At 41.9% G+C, this 19,768-nt stretch overlaps 2 protein-coding genes across 5 annotated transcripts in view; one reads left to right on the top strand and one right to left on the bottom strand.

Moving 5' to 3' along the window:
• The window catches only part of LOC114928490 (PHD finger protein 14), a 240,613-nt gene that overhangs the window by 137,461 nt on the left and 83,384 nt on the right, over positions 1 to 19,768 (top strand). The window contains exon 3 of the mRNA XM_085480074.1: positions 11,117 to 11,197. The gene's annotated coding sequence lies outside the window, so the exon portion shown is untranslated. The remainder of the gene's footprint in view (positions 1 to 11,116; positions 11,198 to 19,768) is intronic.
• Positions 1 to 19,768, bottom strand: part of Fas1 (fasciclin 1 Fas1 domain-containing) — a 224,566-nt gene that overhangs the window by 183,001 nt on the left and 21,797 nt on the right. The window lies entirely within an intron of this gene.

Genomic DNA, 19,768 nt, shown 5'->3' with positions numbered 1-19,768 from the left:
GTTTGTTCCATAGATATTTCATGCGTCTCCTCTCGCCCCTCGTATATCATATCCCCGTAACACATGGCGTCGTCCCCAGAGAGAGGGTAGACCCCCAGTTATGCCTGCGGAGGTGAAGCGCCAGAAGCGGAAGAGGAGTATCTTCATTCCAAAAGCGAGGGCGACAGAAGGCAAGGTGGGCTTGTGCACGTTCTACACGGCTGGCTGGTTGGCTGGAAGAAGGAAGGGACAGGTTGATGCCTTAATTTATCACCGTGACCCTCTTCTAGAGACGTCGCCGCGAGGAGAGACGTCCATCCAGTCCGTTCCATCTCGCCGTTTGCTTGTCCGCCAGAATGGCTCTTAATCAGTCCCGATACTGCCGTCTGTGTCGGTAAACGGTGGTCTATTGTAAAGCGGATTCCGTGCTCTCCAAGTTGCGCCGGGACGAACATTCGCCCGTTGAAGGACATCGCGCAATGCGAGTCTCTCTTACCATCGAGGACGTTGAAGGATACTTTTATCCGTCGCCTGTTTCACTACGGTCTCGATTGCGCTTAATCAATTTTTTATCCAATTAAGTATATCGAATTAACGTTTTTAATCGAGGAGGAAGAGAGGGAGAGCGAGAGATGCATGAATATGAAATTTTCAGAAATAAAATAACACGAGGTTCGCTAAAGTTGATTCGCGAAGCGTTGAAACATTAAATATATTATGTATATAATATTGTTATTAAATATAATAGTTAATGTTTAATATTGTAATACCTGTGTGAATTTTTCATTATTTCGTGCACGCGTGAATACTCGAGAACCCGAACGTATAAATTAAATTACCGAATTTATTCGCGGCGCGGATCAAGTTTGCGTACATAAATTAAATATTCCCTCTCGGCGGAGATGCAATGGAAAACAAAAATGAACTGGACGCAGGAATAATGATGAGTAACTCGAGTTAGCCCGTAATAAGCGGTAAAGATAATGTTTGCTCGCCACGCCAGGTTTCCCTTTCCAAGGGAATAACATTTTCTAGGCGCAGTCTGTCGCTAATTGCCGATGCATCTGTCCTCGCTGGCTTTATACTCGCGGGAGGTAAAATTCGTTTTTACCCATCGCGCTCTCGTTGCAATTAAACAAACCAGCTGCGTTGCGTCAACATTGCGAATTTACGACTCCTCGTCGATCGATCCTAGATCCTCCGGCAGGAGATCCTATTTGATGCTGAAGCACACCGGGGGTCTTCCGTCGATCGAGAGCACTCGTTCGATTACGCCGGCCAATCGACCGTGAACAGTTCCTCGATTGCGTTTCAGGTAACGAGAAAAACAGTCGGCCGTTCCTTCCCCGAACACATGTTAAGCGATCGGTTCTGCTAGAACGAGGGAAGAAGAAACCGTACAATTACGAGTAACCCGGACGGACGAGCGGCTAACGAGATTCGACGACTAAGAACTAAGCATTGTTTCTCGGACCGCAAACCCCGTTTGCCTAACTACACGGGAAAGTTACGTTTTCGCGTTCGTATAACACGGTAGACTAGACCGAGGTCTCTCAAATTATATAGAAAGATTCCTAAAGGTACATAAAGGTTGGCCCTCCTCTAGAGAAAATCAGAGAAATTTCAAGAGCCGAGATCTCACGCACGAAGAAATCAATTTTCGAGAAATCGAAAAAGTTGCGATTTTAAAGCACGGTGATGCCAATAACGGGAATCGAATATCGGCGGTATTTCAGGCGCGACTCTGCGACGCGATAAATAAAGATCGAGCACAGAATTACGCATACAAGCGCGAGCGGCTTGCATGCCATATTACGCGTCGTCGCGTCGCTGCGCTTGCGGCAATTCCGATCACGGGGAAACTTTCGCCGTAAAACATCATCAAGGCCATACACACGCGCCGGGAAATCAACTGGAAGGCGCCGCCGCACCGGAAGTGCTCCAGGTATTTCCACATTCATCGCACGAGGCGGATAACGCGAACTTCGTAATCGGCGAAAGAGGTAATCCGCACGATTGGTAACAAATCCACGAGAACCCTTTCTCCGTTTCGCGCGTGAACTCCTTCAAAGTATCTAATCGTCTGAGGATCCGCAAATCCAAGGATAAGAATATAGATATAGATTTAAAAAAAAGGGAGAAAAAAATATTGGATAAATATTATATAAAGCGGAAAAAATTATTAGTTAGCATGCCTAATTTTTAGCTACGGTATTTTTAAGCTACAATTTAATAGGGAATTCCCCGTTATATTATAGTTGAAAATAATAATAAATAATTTTTATTGGAATATTACATAAACTTTCGAACACGGAAAATAATATTAGTTATCATGCCTATATAAATTTTATCTACGATAACTAATATTTTTAAACAATAATTTAATAGGAAATTCCTCGTTATATTATTATATAGTTAATATTTTGTTCTAAGAAATAAAATCAAAGAGCGGTTATTAAATTCTAAATAATTTTAAATCGCATAAAATTCAACGATGCAAAGACTCAATTATCCACTGCACCTATAATCTGTGAAAAATCCGAAAAGAACTAAAGAGAGAGAGAAGGATCCAGCATGCGAATTGAAGAATGCAAGGGCTTCGCGCAGTCTGCGGCGGAGATTCTGGTATTCTCGCCAGCCAATACACGACTACGAGAACCGCGGCCCCGAAATGCGGACGAAGTTGTTGGCGAACGAGGTAATCCGCGCGACTGGTAACAAATCCGCGCATCTCTCTCTTCTCCATCTTCTCGTTACGCTCGAGAACACACGACGAGTTTCCCCGTGTTACTTTACTTGTGCGATACGATAGTGTTTGCTCGGTTACATTTACATACCGAAATAACACACAGTAAACATAGCCAATTTTCGGCATTATTAACTCTTAATCCAAGAGAAACACGAAACTACTCCAGTTAAGTCTATCAAGTATTTCTATATATGTATATCAATGATTAATGCCGATAGTGAATCCACTATAAAATTATTAAGCTTGCCAATAGTTATAATCGCTCGGTATATTTTCAACGTAAACCGCATACGAATTAATTTTTCATCGATGTTTGAGTCTATTATACCATGGTGGATCGTCGCGGAATATATTATGCATTAAATGGAACAACAGTTGTGCATAACAAAGCGCAAAGTTATCGATCTGGAATAGCTATAGTTATGATCGATTATTAGTAGGATATTTCAACCGTTTTGTTTAATTACGCGTGTCGAGAGAGAATATAAAAAATTTCGCATTTTTACCTCTTCTACTCATATTCAAAATCCCGAGTGCTTTTTGCCGCATTAGAGGAATATTTTCGATACGCGAAACACATATTTAACAATCTACGTAGTTTGTAAATTTCACAGTAATTCCCAATGTAAATTAGCTGAATAATAATTAAGAGCTCTTGGGATGCAAAATTCTCCTCGGGGGAGAAAAGTGTAATGCAAATTGCTCGCGTCCTCTTTGAAACCGTCGTTTCGGACTTTCGGAGTCACTTCGCGAGGCAGCACTTCGCCAATCCGACAAGACGAACGTTCCGTCTTCCCGACAGAATTCCCCCGAGCACCATCGCCGACACCTATCCGGCGGACAAATTTCGCATAAAATTACCGGGGACGAAGATTCAGGGCCGTTTCAGTCACCGCGAGGTAATATTTTTAGCGTGCGCGAGCGGCAGACACGCCGTCGAAACCGCCGGAAAACCCCGTTCGTGGAAGGCGGTAACGTAATCCCGGGCAATTTGTCATTCCCCGTGTACGCTGCTTCTTATTTTTGCCCGGGTGGTGGACACGACGGCGTGCATCAGCCAGCAACCCTCGCGGGAGAGTAAATTATGCGTGAGGGTGGTTTTAGGAGAGGACGCGTTTCGTGACGGAGACCGCGTAAGACGAGACCACAACGACAAACAAATAAAAAGCCACCGAGAATTTTTCGACTAACGATCGATAGATATTCTCGCTAAATATATAGCGGAATTGTAATTATTCTTTCACCGAAAAAATTATTTTCAAATGCATATTTTATAGTCCTCTTAATAAGTAGATATTCTTAATGATCAATAAGGATATTTCCCTCTTTATATGATGATTTTTGGAATATCCTCTTGGATTAAGAATATATTCTTTAATTTTCGTTTTGCAACTTTAGTTCCGCAATAAATAAATATATAAAAACTTAAAATAAATTAATGAAATAATTAATATTAAAAATAGTCTAAGCAAAACCATGTATTTAACTATGTCGATATATAAAAAAGATTTAATTTTCTACTGGAATAACACGGTTTAAAATTTCTGTAATTTGTCTTATTAATATCATTTAATTTAATTCTCGATCCTTCTCAATCGCAAGTCAAACTAGATTCCAAGACAATTCTTTCAATATTCACACACTCCTGAAAGATTCTGAATTCTAAAAGTCTAGATATCTATCTCCTCTAGGAAAGAATATCCGGGAAATAGTTTCCTTCGCCTGTCTTTCCGCGTCTCTTTTACACGAGAAACGACTTGGCTACTTCTCGCCGTGTCATTCTTCGCGATTATCGTTCGGGAGGAGCTCCGAACATCTCGATGTCGATGTCGACGCGCCAATGTCTTCATTATAAAGACGCCGCCTCGCCTGGCAGTGATTCCCGTCGGCAGAGGAAATATCCGAGAAACTGAGGCACGATGTCGTTCGCGTGACATTGTCGTGCGCGACGATATGATAGATTGCATCTTCGAGATGCATAGATGGATAGATAATCAAGATGGAGAGAGAGAGAGAGGAGAGAATAGCGTATATACATTCATACCGTGTAATGATCCTGCCTCTGGCAGCGATTCGCTCTCGCAATGCGCCTGCGGGATCAACGGGATACGTTCATACAGGATCGTCGTACCATTCCAACTGGAAGCGATAAAGTTAGTCGCCTGGAGCGCGTGTAGCCCGATCGCTAAACTAATCCCTTACGATCTGCACGCCGGACGTGCGATCGATCCTCGTCACGTTGGATTCTGTATCGATCACGATGCGCTAAGCTGGCAACGCTCGGTCTGGCAGTCGCGATCGCCATGTGATGGACTGGCGTGCAGATAATGCGTACTTCTGGTCCTATACACATATCCGAGCCTGTACAGACATCTTCTCGTGGAGATCCCTGGCTGTGTCTACGAAATCTACACGACGGGCGACGATTACTCTAATCAAGATTTATTTCTCCAGTCTCAATTAGGAAAATTTAATCGCGACGGTGACTCTGGGTGAAACTTTTTCCTCGAGAAAAATCGACGTCTCAAGTTCATTAAAGAACACGACGTCGCGATCTCCTATAATCTCCGCGTAAAAACCGAGTGTATACACTGTTTTACTTTTATACGCGATATACCTCTCGTAAATTACATTTTGCAGATCGCGGCGCTTCCGTATGCATAGACTGACATTTTTACGCGCGTCATTTATTACGACTTTCAGATATGAAAAAAAAGAGGAGATTTCCGTCAAACTTGCGGTGCATCATCGAGTAAAGAGAGAAAGTCGAACGGGGAAGAAGGTAGCGCGGACATATTCGCGGGAGCAGGCAGATGGTAGATCGTAAACAACGTTCAGCGATCACCACCGAGCAGAGAGGACGGGAGAGAGAAGAACTCGTTTCAACCCTTCGTCACAACTCTAGGCGCGCGTGCATCCGCTCCTCCTACGGTCGGCATAAATCACCGTGCAAAGTTATATTAACGGTATTTCACGCCGCGCACGCTCTTCTATATCCACGGAGTCGGGAAAAGTAAGTGGGCATGTTGGGCTAGGTCGAAGATGCTTACCGCGGCATGAGATAGGGAGTTTGCCCTGGGTGGGTTTCGCACGAAGATTGCGTTCTCGCCTTACGGAATCACCCGCGATATAAAGCCGCCGCCAACAACCCCCGACGTATAATTCACTTTTCACAGGGTGAGAAGAAGAAAGAGAGCGAGATAAGAGAAGAAAAATAAGGTCCGCTCTGTCGCGGATGTAAATAAGGATCGATAATCCAAAGGGAATTCGAGAGGCTGCTGCGTGTTACGGCTCAGGTGATTAAAACGCTAAGAATCTTTAATCGTCTCAGCTGTTAAACGTCCCAGGTGACATCTCGGTGGAAGAAAAATGGGATGCAAGTTGCTCCAAGATAAAGTTGCCGCTACTTGTACGCGTCTTTCTCTAGGCACTTTGTAGAACGACACTTCCGTAACCGTTTTACGAGAGGGAATATTTTAAGTGACATCAAAGAGCTCATCCCCAGGAGATCAAAACTTTTCCATTGATCCGTTCAAGTTCCGCAAATTGTGCTATAAATGTAAAACGAATGTCGTGTAAAGTGAAAAATTCCGGCGATCGCGGGTCTCGGGACTAAATTTTCGGCTATTTTCGTGTAAAATGGATATCAAAATTCACCGGCTCATTGTCTGAATGATTCCGCGAAACAATTGAAATGAGTTGTATTTTTCTTTAGCACTTTTCATGAAAATTTCATATTTGCCATGTAAATTATATAATGTTTCATAATAAATTAAATGTCAAAATATCACATTTCGAATATAAATAAAGATCTGGAAGTATTTAATATTGCAAAGCGTATATACATACATATAAAATGTTTTAGTAATTTAATTCATGAAATATGTACACTGCAACTTCCACTGGTTAATCGGTTGGATTAATTTCGTTAAAATAATTTAATTAAAAGAGCTGGCGTAAATTGTTATCGATTACTTTCACGCTGAAATGACAATTTAAAACAAATCAGCCTAGTTGCGTCAGATAAACAGACAAAAATTCGTAATAGATCACCGCGATTAATCACTCGGCCGAATTTTCCGCCGACGAAAGAAACTTCCGATAACTTGGCGCGCAAAAGCCACATGATTTTCTGTCTGTCGCGGATACAGCAGGTGGCTAGTAACAACTTCATGAAATACAAAGTTGGTTGCAGTTTCGCGCGGTATTTGCATCGGACTATCTAACGTCGGGACAAAACATTTCTGCCCGGTTTGTTTTAGATGTTAAACCAACTTTCGTTCCCTCTCCGTCGTTTCGCTCCCTTCGAGCGAGAGAGTCCAACTTTGCGTGCTCCGTTACAATTTCAGGATCACAACGAATAATTTGGCGTCACACGGCGAATTATGCCGCGTACGTGGGCGCCAAAAGTAACTCACTTTAATCGTATAATCCGCGGGACTCGTCCCTCGTTCTAATTTCAAAGTTGCGTCCCGGTTTACGCGTACCGGGAATGACTCGAGTATATAGTTTGCCAGCCCGCGGCAAGATTATCCTGTTTACGATAAATTAATATTAATTGAGGGACCGTTATCCGGTCTGGTAGAGCGTACAATAATAAACACACCGGAACTGTAAGCGTCGTAGCGGGAATTTCGCATAAATCGATTACCACTACCGCTCGACTTACTCCTTAATCGACTCCTCGAGATCTCCCGGCGAGATCTTTGAAGAAAATTGCATAGCCGGGGCGCGGTTTCGTTTTAGATTGCACGCGCACCGCGGATTATCGTTTAATCGGATACACGACATTGGAGGAAAATCAAGAGTTATAAATTACGTGATCTACGTTACTTTATGGTTTTTTCAATCGCCCGCACGCGGAGCCACGCGATTATTATGATTATGACTCCCCCGCGAGACATTCTCGTACGACCTGCTGGCGTCACTTGTTATTTTTAGATAATATCAACGAGACACGCGTGCGTGCGTGCGTGCGTACAAGCTAGCTGCTAGGGTGCACACCTGCTAAGTACACAAGGGACAGAAAGGGAGGTAACGGTCCGACTGTGCACGCCCGTCGTGTAAAAGCATAAGCCAAAGCCACATAAATGTCTCGTCGGTCGAATGTAAACTAAGTCGTTAACTTGAGTCTACGAGCGTTATCCCCCAAATAGGGAGGAAACAAATAATAACTAGTCGTGAATCGCATGTTTTTCATTTTTCTGTCGATTATACACGGTGACAATTTTCTCTTAGAATTCACCCCTGAAAATCGTGAGAATCGTAGGACAATGATAGGGCAAAAATATTAATACGTACATAGTAAAATTAACCGTACGTTTTTTATATCTTATATCGTGGTAGATATTAATATTTTTATTGTGGTAAAAATCTGAATCACAGAGAAACTCTTATCAAATTTTTCCAATACCGTATTGTCCCACGATTACCATGATTGTTCAGGGAAAAATCAAAGAAAACAATTCTCTCTGTGTATACATTCGCAAACCTCTCGATTGTATCGATTATTTTTGAATCCGGCACTTTGTAAAAAAACTCGAGCTAACTTTGCTTAGTTTTCAAATAGTTCTCAGCGTTTCTGCGAATTTCGTTACGGACGAAGACCCGATAAACTTAATCCCCCTCTCTATTATGCGAATAAAGTTCGCGCTCGGAAAGTGGAAAGAATGGCGAGAGAGAATCTAACACGTTGATCCGGCTACGGGAATGGCAATTACAGGCTTCATTTCGCAGCAGCTCCAATTATCGTCACCATTCTTTGTTCGATGAACCGTCAACTCCGGACGATGGACACGCCGGGTTCGGACGAGCCGGAGTGGATGCTGCACATCTCGCCTCGCTCCCTCGATCGCTTAATTAAATTTGCCCGAAGACTTGCCGTTCTCGTTAGGATGAAAAATTCTGTCTCGCGTCTGCGGAGCGTCAGGTCCCGTTGTCTCGGCGCCGCGCTCGCTAATGTGATAATTAAAGTGATTTTATCGCCGTGTCTCACTCGCGAAGGACGAAGGTAACTTGGAATAGGGAGAACGAAAGTAGACGGACCGCGCGCCATCGTTGAAAGGGCAACATTCGATTAAGCCAATTATCTCCATTAACGTGTGCGCTTTGAGCAGGGTTGATCATTTCTCAACTAGGGATATAATATGTCTTTAATGCAGAATACGTGTTTAGCTTTTAAAAATTTTTAATCTTTGATATTATACTTGGATCTTTTGATTTTTTTTTAATTATAAAATTGGCAGAGATGCGGCATGTTTGAATTCTAGAATAATTGAAATCTATAAATTGAAATAAGTAAAATCGTTCTTTTCGTTATCTTAGAATTTTGCAATATAATTTGACGATTCTGATTGTATCTCTCGTTCTCTCATATTTTTTCCGCTATATTTTAATGAATTCTACCAGAAGTATTTTCTCGATAAAATCTATAATAAAGAACGTATATCGATCCACCCATCTCTCACTTTTTGTAAAATTTCCATCAAAGTTTCCCGTGCCACGCCGTCGACTCGAGGAGAGACAGCGACGGCTGTTATTGCGTTTGAACCGCGCCAGCTTGATTGATAGATTGATCGGTAAACGGAAACGACTCTACTGAATTTTATGCCGTATCCAGGACCAAAAAGACGGTCGTCCGTTCCACCGTTGAACTCGCAGCGGGAACGAACAATGCATTTATTGAGGCGTTCACTTATGAAAAATGAAGAATCGAAGATTAGACGGATCGAACAATTTTTTTCAATTATTCATTTTATTCAAAACTTGGAGAATGAGAATTCGACCGTGCACGCAATTTTAAATATCAAAATCTATTTACTTTTAATACACATCTTAAATATATATATATATATATTTGTTAAATATTTATTTTTCTCCCATTTCCGGATATTTTCTTTTGCGTGTACATAGAGTGCGAGGCGAGCTTAAGGAGCGCGAAAGGATGATGAAGTGGAACGGAAAAGCAATCAAGCTTCATCCGACGAATCATCCGGGCGCGCATATAGACGGAGAACAGTAATAATAATCACCGGTTGCATCGACGACGTCCGATAACAAATCCCGAAGAGGGAGTCGGGGCGATGGCGGAGAGACAATCGAGGATAATAAAAATAAAATTGACGCTGCCTCGGCGAGAATCGGGCGATTTTTCCCGCTTTTTCCCCGAATCCGTCGTTCACGGCATCCTCTCTAGTCGCGCGTTCTTTTTTCTCCCGTTCTATTTTTCCGACGCGTCGCGTCGGTTGCTCATCCGTCAACGGATCGAAGAGTAGGTGCGTTGACACGCTGACGGAAACGGTAAAGCTTCCGGCGTTATTTTTGACTTTTCACCCGTTCTCATCCCCGTTTTTCCTCGCCTCCTCCCTCCCTCGCGTCGTAAATCAGCGTCGCGCGCTGGTGCGCGCGATTCTTCCAAAATTCATTCGAATTCTCGCCGGCGCCGGGGCTGTAAAACTCCGAAGATAGAACGGAGGCATCGCGCCCCTCTATTTTTACGCGACGACAACATTTCTCTCGCGTCGCCGAATAACGAATTTCCGCGTGCGTTTATTCCGCGCGAGTTAATGAAATTTCCGATGCAAAAAGCATTCGCGGACGTTATATACGACCCCCGCGAAACAGTCGCGGTTATTTGATATGCGATTATTACAAGTTTCCGTCGGTCTGTTACACCCTCGATTGAATTAATTCGATCCTCTCATGCAATTACATGTCGCGGGTGTTCGATTAAACCGCGAGAGCCACGCACGAATAAACCGTAAACGCGTAATTAATCACCCCTCGTATTCGTTGCGATTCCACGGTCGAGTGATCTCTTACAAAGGGTGTCGCGAGTTAATCATTGTTATTCAAGAGGAAGCGTCGCCGATACCCTCGCCATCCGTCCCTCGCACCGATGAAGATCCACCCAAAACCTGCTCGCGATGCTTTGAATTTAAAACACGCAACACACTATGACACGTTTCTGTAATTCAATTTAGATGACCGCGAGACGAGAAAAATTGCACAAATGTATCTATAAATATCCAATATAATGAATTTCATATTTTACGATGCAGAAATCCTTGAATTTGAAAATTACTCTATTCACAATTATTTAAAGAAACGCAATAATAAATTCCTAATTACACTTGTTAACAATCAGGACTCGCTGATTTCTTATTTTTCCTCGTCAACCGCTCGCGCTCGTGTTTTCTCTCCAAAGAGCAAACCTTTCCGGCGCGATAAATATAAAAGAAGCCTCACGACGCGTTCTGCCAGACTTAATAATTCAAATGGAGGAACCGAGGCGTCTGGCAAAATCGCAACGATACAATGTTCCTTTTCATCCGGAACCTCTCCGATGATTCTCTCTCTCTCTCTTACTTCTCTCCTTTATGTTTTCAGGTACTTGCAAGATTTTTACGCGTATCTCATGGAAAGGAGTGAAGGATGAAAAGGGGGTTGCTGCGACTCACGGGCAAAGAGGTATGAAATTGAACCACCGCACTTGCAACTTGCGCTCTTTGAGTCGGAGCTAATTAGCTGGACTCTCTCCCTCCAACAAGGTCAACGGCAAGAACGATGTACCGGGGGGTTAGGTTGGGTACTTTTGAGGTTAATTCAAGTCTGCGCGCCGCTAAGCAGCGACTGTGACCCGCGCGGATGTAATTTCTGCTTTATTTTCTGGAGAATGGAAGCGACGCTCTGCATGTCGTCACGCAAGCTTCTGACGGCGAATAAGTGTTTTGTAGCCCGGACGTGTTTACTGTCGAGAAAATGCTTCGTTTAAATCCTTTTTCGCGAGGAATGCAGCGTCACAAAGAGATTCACAAATTGTCAAGCGTTTTTTTTTTTTTTTTTGTTTTTTTTATAGAAGAAATTGTTCCGTAAAACAAATCCAGAAAAATGTTTAGTGTGCAATTGGGTAACTAGATCATAACGTTAAGTAAGCTTATGACAAGATTGATATATAAGAAATTAAAAATAAATTGTTTCAATAAAACTATAACGTTCCTATTTTCCGAAAAGATCGTATATATTATACCAAAGAGAGAAAATATTTATCGCGGGAGATTCAATTGAAATATAAAACGGGTTTTAAATTTTTCTGGTATTGAAAAGTCTAAGAATAGGCAAGAATTAAAGAGTTCAGCTTCTTGTGAATTTTTCAACGCTAGAATCTTTAACCGCGCAATATCTGAATGGAGCACATTTGCGTCATCGCGTCGTCGGGATCTTTTAGATCCTCGGAATAGTCTGTCCGTAAATGAAGCTCGGCAGCGTCCTTGCTGGTATATTCCAGAGTGAAACCGCACGTGCCCGCGGCAGTGCCCCGTAACAAGCATTTCCCTAGGGTCTATCCGGAGCTTACCCTCCGCAGCATCCGCACGAGGGAAACCGATTGCTCACGGCGAATCCCAATATTTATGCGGGCAATGAGGCGCGCCGCCATAAATAATTTATGCCCCGCCACTTTTCGAATTCAGCGCGCGCGTCCGAGTGAGAAATATCGTAACGGCGGAGAAATAGAGAGAGAGAGAGAGAGAGAGAGAGAGAGAGAGAGAGAGAGAGAGAGAGAGAGAAATATATACAATGGAACACTATTTTAGAAAGCTCGTTCGTCTTCGTCCCGTCACGAACGTCTGCGTCTCCCTTCTCAGAATCGACAGCCTTTGGATCTTCAATAGACCTATAAAAGTATTACGAGCTTTGGACGGTTTAATCTCTTGATTGTACTATCTAAGCCATAAAATTTTCAGATTCCCAAATCTTCGATCGAGCGCTCCGACATTCTCGGATTATATTTGAATCATCTTATACATCCTTCAAACACGTACAACGCAGTAATTTTAAATAATTTTAATATATCTTGAAAATATATTTTACGTTTGACGAAATTCTGAAATGAATACCAAATTGCAAAAGTTATATTTAGTTTTCCGTAAAGAAAACCGCACGATCGTTTTAAGCGGTACGTGCGAAGCGTGGGACGTAAAACACGATACGGATCATTGCGAAAAGTACCAACTCCACTTTTGTCGGTGACATTGTTGGAGGGATCATTACCTCTAAATTGCTTGTATCAACTATGATCACTTGCGACCGCGCGTATAACGCACAGAACGTGTAACTGGGTTACAGAGCGCTGACAGCTGATTTGATTGGGCAATTACTCGAGTTTGCCCGTTACGAAGTAACAGCTCGGACCGGATGATTTACGGAAATGACGGTTGAAAGCGTTTTGAAAAAGAAACGTTACGAAATAATAACCCGTCTCGTTCATCTCCGCGCGTTCACGTTTAAACAGAAAAATTATTCTCCCGACATTGCTTTACTAATTACCGCATTTACGGTACGTTGTTTTCTTAATTGATCGCTTCAAAACGGAGAGAAGAAACAAATATCGCATTATATTTGTCTACGTTCGCATAAATCATAACTGAGGCTACGATAAAACTGCACAAAATTGTAGCTAATAATGATACATAAAAATTTATACGCGGAATTTACGTGAAATATTCTTCGAGATTGAGATTCGACGGCGGTTCTTTTTTTTAATCTTCAAACATGTTTTGAAGTTCAAAACATTGAGTAATAACGATAAAGAGTGAAGAGGTAGCTGTACGATCGATTTTAAGTGCGATAATAACAGTAACAACGTCAATAATACGATTTATCACTATTATCGCATGACAAACTAATCGCTTGCGTCAAGCAATACCGATGCGAACCACTTTATTTGCGATTCGCATATTACGCTCACATTATTGCAGGTTAACAGTGGAGAGGAACATTCAACATCTAGTAACCCTATTATACATGTATCTGATGAACAAGCAAATCAATAAAGCACGTGATTTGCATCGAGTGCCGATACTGTTGCTGTTCAATTTTTTCGAACTTTAAATATTCAATTAATATAAATAAAATATATAAAATATTTCATGAATATTCCATGAATACGAGGAAAACTGAATGTTTTTAACAATTTAAATTTCGGCTTTTGTATCTTTAATATAAAATTTAATTTTTAGAATCCTTATAAAACTCTCATATAAAATTCATGAGATTTATGAGGATTCTAAAAATCAAGTTTTATAAAGATACAAAATCTGAAAACATTCGATTATCTCTAAAGCGTGAATTGCGCGAAGGTACCTGAAAATTCGCGAGAGAACCGCGATTCCTAAAATTCCCCATTTCCGTATTTGTGTATTAAATTCGGAAAATCCGGGATATACGTACAGCCCTTATCCCTCGGGTCCCCGGATTACCGGTGCTTCTGTTTGAAGTTCCGCATCTTAAATATGCTTCGCACGTCGTGAGATACTCGCGCCGATATATCGTAGCGGTAAGACGACGGTGCTCGAGTTTGAGAGAGAGTCCATGATTCATCGAGCGGCGAGGCGGTCCATCGGTTATGCCAATGCTGCTGCAGTCCTTCATCCGCGGCTTACCCTTTCCACCCCTTGGTCGTCTAAACCGTTCTCCCTCGTCGTGCTCGGACAAAACGTGCCACCCTCCGCGACATATTGCGTATGATCCCGACCGAACGGCCGGCAAGACAAATGGCCGGGATGCTAAGACATCTTCGAGCCACTCCGGATTATTTCGAGATGAAGACAGCGCCCGGGGTTTCCTGAATCTAAGGAAGCAGTGCACCGCGCGGAGGAAGAGAAATATCAAGTTAACTCTGGGGGAAGAATCGCGAACTTGAAGTACTATTTGCCAGGTGAAACTTGTATTTTAAAGCTGCTACGCTGTGTGACAGCGGACAAACTTCACGCGGAAATGTCTTTCCGTGTAGAGTTGCTCAAGACATAATAATAAATATGAAAGACATCATATAACTTTGTATATTCACACGAAGAAATCGCGTCCTCTCTCCGCGCATTATACTTAAGCAAATTCTAAGACGGATACTTGATTTAATCTTTTTTTTTTTTTAATTCTAAAGTTTAAAAATTCTTAGATTTATACTGGTATATCTGAAATTTTTCTTAATTTTTCGCAATTCGTCGATAATCTTCAAATTTGTAGGTCGCGTTGGAGGGGAAAGAAGGAACTGCAACGGAATTGCCGCGAGCTCTGCCGCAGAGGATATAACGGGTGAGCTTAAAATGGCTCAAGGTCAGTCGGTATCGATTCCGAAGACCTCACAGGGTCGGTCGGTACCGACTTGCGTCATAGTACCGTCCTATAGAGGCACTCGGCCTCGACACGAAAACGAATGAAATCCTTAAAGGATAGCGCCGAGATGCGACTGCATCTCGTCCTTCTCCCTCTATTCAACTATGACCGACGATGCATAGCGCAGGTGCCGCACCGAGACGACCCACTTTTCGAAGCGAATCACGTCGGTGCACATGTAAGTTCTATTCTGTTACCCGCCAGAGACGAGGGTGAGGTGTATCGCTTATAAAGGAAAATGTGTACGAGTCTCCTTTACGCTAGACGGAGTTTCGAGTTTAATGACGATGGGAATTTGTTGGTCGACGACGGATCGAGAGTACCGTGAATAGGAATCGCATAACTATCGCGTCGATTCGCTCTCTGAATACATTCCGGCTTTATGTTTATATCGCGCACGCGTGCAAGTTAAATTTGTATTCGAGTTGAAATTCCCTCGGCTTCTTTGAGAACGCGCGAAATCTAAGGATCCTGCAATCGGCGAGAGAGAGAGAGAGAGAGAGCGAGAGACTTTCATTTAACTTTGAGAGAATCTCCTTTTCATAATAGGCACATAAATAACATCGTTATACTCAAATCTTATTTAAATGACAACGTCTTCGCAACTCGACCTTTCTTAATCCTTGCATTCTCGAGTCTTTTGAGATATCAAATGCAATCTTCTTTCCGATATTAGACAATTCTATAGATAATAGCTAACGACGTAGAAAAGTGACGTAATACTTTTCACGCGGGAGAACCGAAACGAATTTGAGTACGACGATCATACGCACGATCCCGAAGAGGGGAAGCACTTTAAGTTCTTTCCGTAGGGCGTAACTCGATATTGCATTAATGCGATATACGGAGGATTTTAATGGCGGACGAAGGCCAAGTCGGTTGCAATATTTCGTCGTTCCGGTGTCATATGGTGAGGCGCTCAGGGGTATTACGTTTCCGCCCAGGGTTAGTGGTGGATTAAAGGGGATACGTTATTAAGAAATGGCCGCGGTATCTCGTTTCAGAGAAGACTGTCTTTACGCGATAAAGTAGGTTCAAATCTGGCAATTTCTTTTCAAAACTTATATATTCTCGCGTCTTTGACGACTGTTTAGAAATCGTGGTCCTTTGAAGTCGCAGCTCTCTCTCTCTCTCTCCCTTTCTCGAATTTATAAGAAACTTTGAGATTAAAAGCGCGATTTATTTCTCAAAGCGTCGGAGAAAATAGTTTCGTAAATTTATCGGACAGCTCTCGCGAGCGGTAAACTTTTTCACTGAAAAATAGTTTCAAGGTCTCGGAAGATGTTTGCGAAAGATTTCGAAAGATAAGATTCCCGGAGTGCACAAATTCACGCGCGGGATAATCATCGCGCGTTATAAATCTTCTCCGCGTAGTCCAGGCATAAAAGCGAACGTCAACGCGGGCTGGACGCCACCAATCGAGCGCGCAAACTCAATAATTCATAGTGTGCGTCCCATACCTCGTATCAAAACGCGATGCATCGGCAAGTCAGCCGCATGACTACTTCATCAGGTAATAAGCATATAGCCGCAGTCCGGTCGATGCTCTACTAAACCAGAACCAGAAACAGTGAACTCGAATGGAGAAGTCGATACGAAGCGAACGAACGTTGAAAACGGAGCGCAGGATACCGCATAAAGGATGAAAGGACGATCCTCTCCTCTCCGAAACTCCGAGACACGTTGCTCGTATAAGCCTCGGCCGTATTGTGTCTTTGGCGCTAGCAATGTTATTGGCACCGGCATTAGAGTATCGAGCCAACTTTGACGACCTGTATCAGTGTCGGTCGCTTCTCTCTCTCTCTCTCTTTCTTGAGTCAGAGCCAGCTATTTACGCGACAAATTAATTTACTTGTTCGCGAAGCGCGAGACAGACATCGAGCTGTGTTCGTAGTTGCTTGTAATTTCCAGCCAATTAAGTCAGCTTTGAATTTACGAATATTAAACAGACGCTCATCTTCCGTTCTAAATAATCTTTCAGACATTTTTAATTACAATATTTTATTAAAATTAATTGTCTCGATGAATTTTACTCGATCGTATAAAATTGTATACGAGTATATCTATAAAAGTAACTCGCGTGCGAAAGTTGTATTTTTCTTCGAGATATACGCGTACATACATATACGGTTGATATTTAAATTTCTTATACGACCCGACGTGATAAATCGCAATGTAATTACCTCATTTGTACAGTCAAGTTCTTACGTGAAACGTGTCGCGCTGGAAAGGCTCCCATCCTTTTTGCGATTACAAAAGATACAAAGCCTCCTCTCTACTGCATAAATAAATAATAGCTAAAAAATGCAACGACACGCGAGGTCGACAGAATGAAAGAGAGAGAGAGAGAAAAAAAGAGAAAAAAGGGAAAAAAGAGAGAAAAGTGCAATGATTTCAAGATTCTATGTTTTCTTCATTCTTCAAAAAACAAGACGATACGTCTCGAGGCTAAATTTAAACGGATGAGTGAGATATAATTAGAGCAGAACGATTGATCGACGACGCCCATTCCGTGGAACCGGACAATGATATATCTCGAACAGGCGCGATCATTGATCTAATTAATGCCGTACGTGCAACGGCGCGATCGAACAGCAGGGCGAACTTAATCAGCGAATGTCTGCACGATGATGCGAATCCGACGCTAATTGAGACAACGATCGCCGACAATCGCACGTTGCTGAGAAAACGCGGGAGTCTTACGAGATAAATAATGAAGTGAAGGAGCGCGGAAAGGAGAGAACGAAAGAAAGTTTGTTACCACCTCCGAGATACACCCTCGTGCAAGGAACGCACAGTTAGTCCACGCGGAAGTTTTATTATACGCGGAAGAATAATGTCGACAGCTAACGCCGACGAGGCGGTAATAAGATATATTTTTCAACACGCGCGATCTTCGTGCAGGTTTCGGCGGCGCCGAGTGCTAGCGATTTTATTTATGTCCGTTAGCCCTAGCAGACACGTACACCCTGCGAGGGCAAGTCTTATATAGCGTAGTTACGTATGACCGTTCGTAAATCATAAATATAGGAATCGGTAGACGTAGAGTGTGTACGTACTTTTGCAATTCACGAACCCGCAGAGTGACAAATCTACGAATGTACGCCACTTTAACATCAGGAAAAATTTATATTTCCAAAAATTTATTCGTTCAAGTCTAAATATTTTTGATCATTTATCACTCTATTAAAACTGATAATAAAAATATTAGTTACTTATATAAAAATATATATTATAAATTTAAAGATTAAAGGACACGTTTGCTTAAATTTGGAAAGATTATTTATTATTCATCAAACGAGAAAAATTCGGAATTTTTCAAAATATTTTGACATCTTTCGAAAACAATTCATCGAGATTGATCTAAAAATTATTTCGCCGAAAGGCGCAATTATAGGTATTTTCAAATTAATCCGGAGATTTATTTGAAAGAGCTTTTAGTAGCAGAAGCACGTTTACATACCAGGCGAGTCTAGTAAATCTAGAGACCAGCTAGCTAGACAGGCGGCCGAAAGCAAAGCTGTTAGTAAAGCAAACTTCACCGGCTTGAATTAAATTAATGCGCGGCATGGCGTTGCACACGCTGGTAGTATACTACAGTAACGAGCGAGCCCAAAACGCCGCGATTATGTGTAAAACTTGGGATCAAGATGTAACACTACGCTAAGGGATCATACTCCTTCATTTTTTAAACATGAATAATTGCTTGAATAACTACGCTTGAATATACTGCTTACTCGCGAAACAACGCGAGTGTTTATAATATTCCTCACGGTATAATCTGCGAGATTGTAAATTTATCATCGACAGAAATAAACTCATCGTTAAGAATTAAGCTTCTAATTTATTTTATACAGAGTAATTAATCGACTCTTCTCGAATCTTTTAGTTTTTCTCGTCTTTTCACAATAGTGTCGCCATATATCGCCAATCGCTCGCTCGGTTCACCCCTTTAATATCTTCCGGATATTAAATACCCCTGTTCGAGCTGGATAATACATCGCCGAAATTCTTCGGCGAGGCGAAATTCCTTGCTCGCCCAGTCGGAGAGAAAGGACCGAAGCTGACGAAAGAATTATCCGAATTATTCCTCTTTTCGATCCTGTTTCCCAGCATGTTCGCGCTCCGTGATTATAATTGCACAATAATGGAAAGAAAATTTATTATTGACAGATTGGAGTAAAAATAATGATCGACAGACATCGGAGCAAAAATAATTATTTTTATGAAACTGTGGATTCAATGATTAATGATCTTTCTCATTGGATTTAGTAAAATAGCACTCTCTCGCTCTCTGTAATAGGATACACGATGTATCGTCTATACAAAGTTACGTCGAATGCTTTACGTTTAACGTTGCAGTTGCTTCCAAGAGTAGCTAACGCGACTTTTACAACTTTAGCACGGGACTGTAAGTGGCGTATGTCGACGATACACCGTTAGAGTGGATCACCTACTTAACCTCTTGCGCTATCACGAAAACATGATTCTCATATTTTTAGAATAGAATGCGAGAGAAGACGTTCAAAGACGTGTTTCGAATTTTATAATTGTGCAAACATTACGTAATGCATACATAAAACTTCTCACATATGTGATATAAGCCTTAAAAGAGATAAGAGAGAAGTCGTACAATTTCGCAACACGTTACGCAAAAAAATCGACTTCGCGAAGATGCACTTATCATGACGCAACTAATGCATAATAACATTGGCTTTGAAACTAAAACAAAATCATATATAAATTGTAAATTTTTAATATATTGAAAACAAAGAATTTTCAAAGTTACGTATCTGTATAAATTTTCGGTCCTTGTCTCTATGAAAATAATTTTTTTAACGAAGGGTCAACGCGCTCCGCATTGAC

The sequence above is a fragment of the Nylanderia fulva genome, unplaced genomic scaffold, assembly GCF_048542155.1.
Source record: "Nylanderia fulva isolate GAGA-0341 unplaced genomic scaffold, ASM4854215v1 Scaffold1, whole genome shotgun sequence".
Lineage (NCBI taxonomy): Eukaryota > Metazoa > Arthropoda > Insecta > Hymenoptera > Formicidae > Nylanderia > Nylanderia fulva.
Note: the sequence above shows the minus strand (reverse complement) of the source record. Positions and strands in the feature narration are given on the sequence as shown.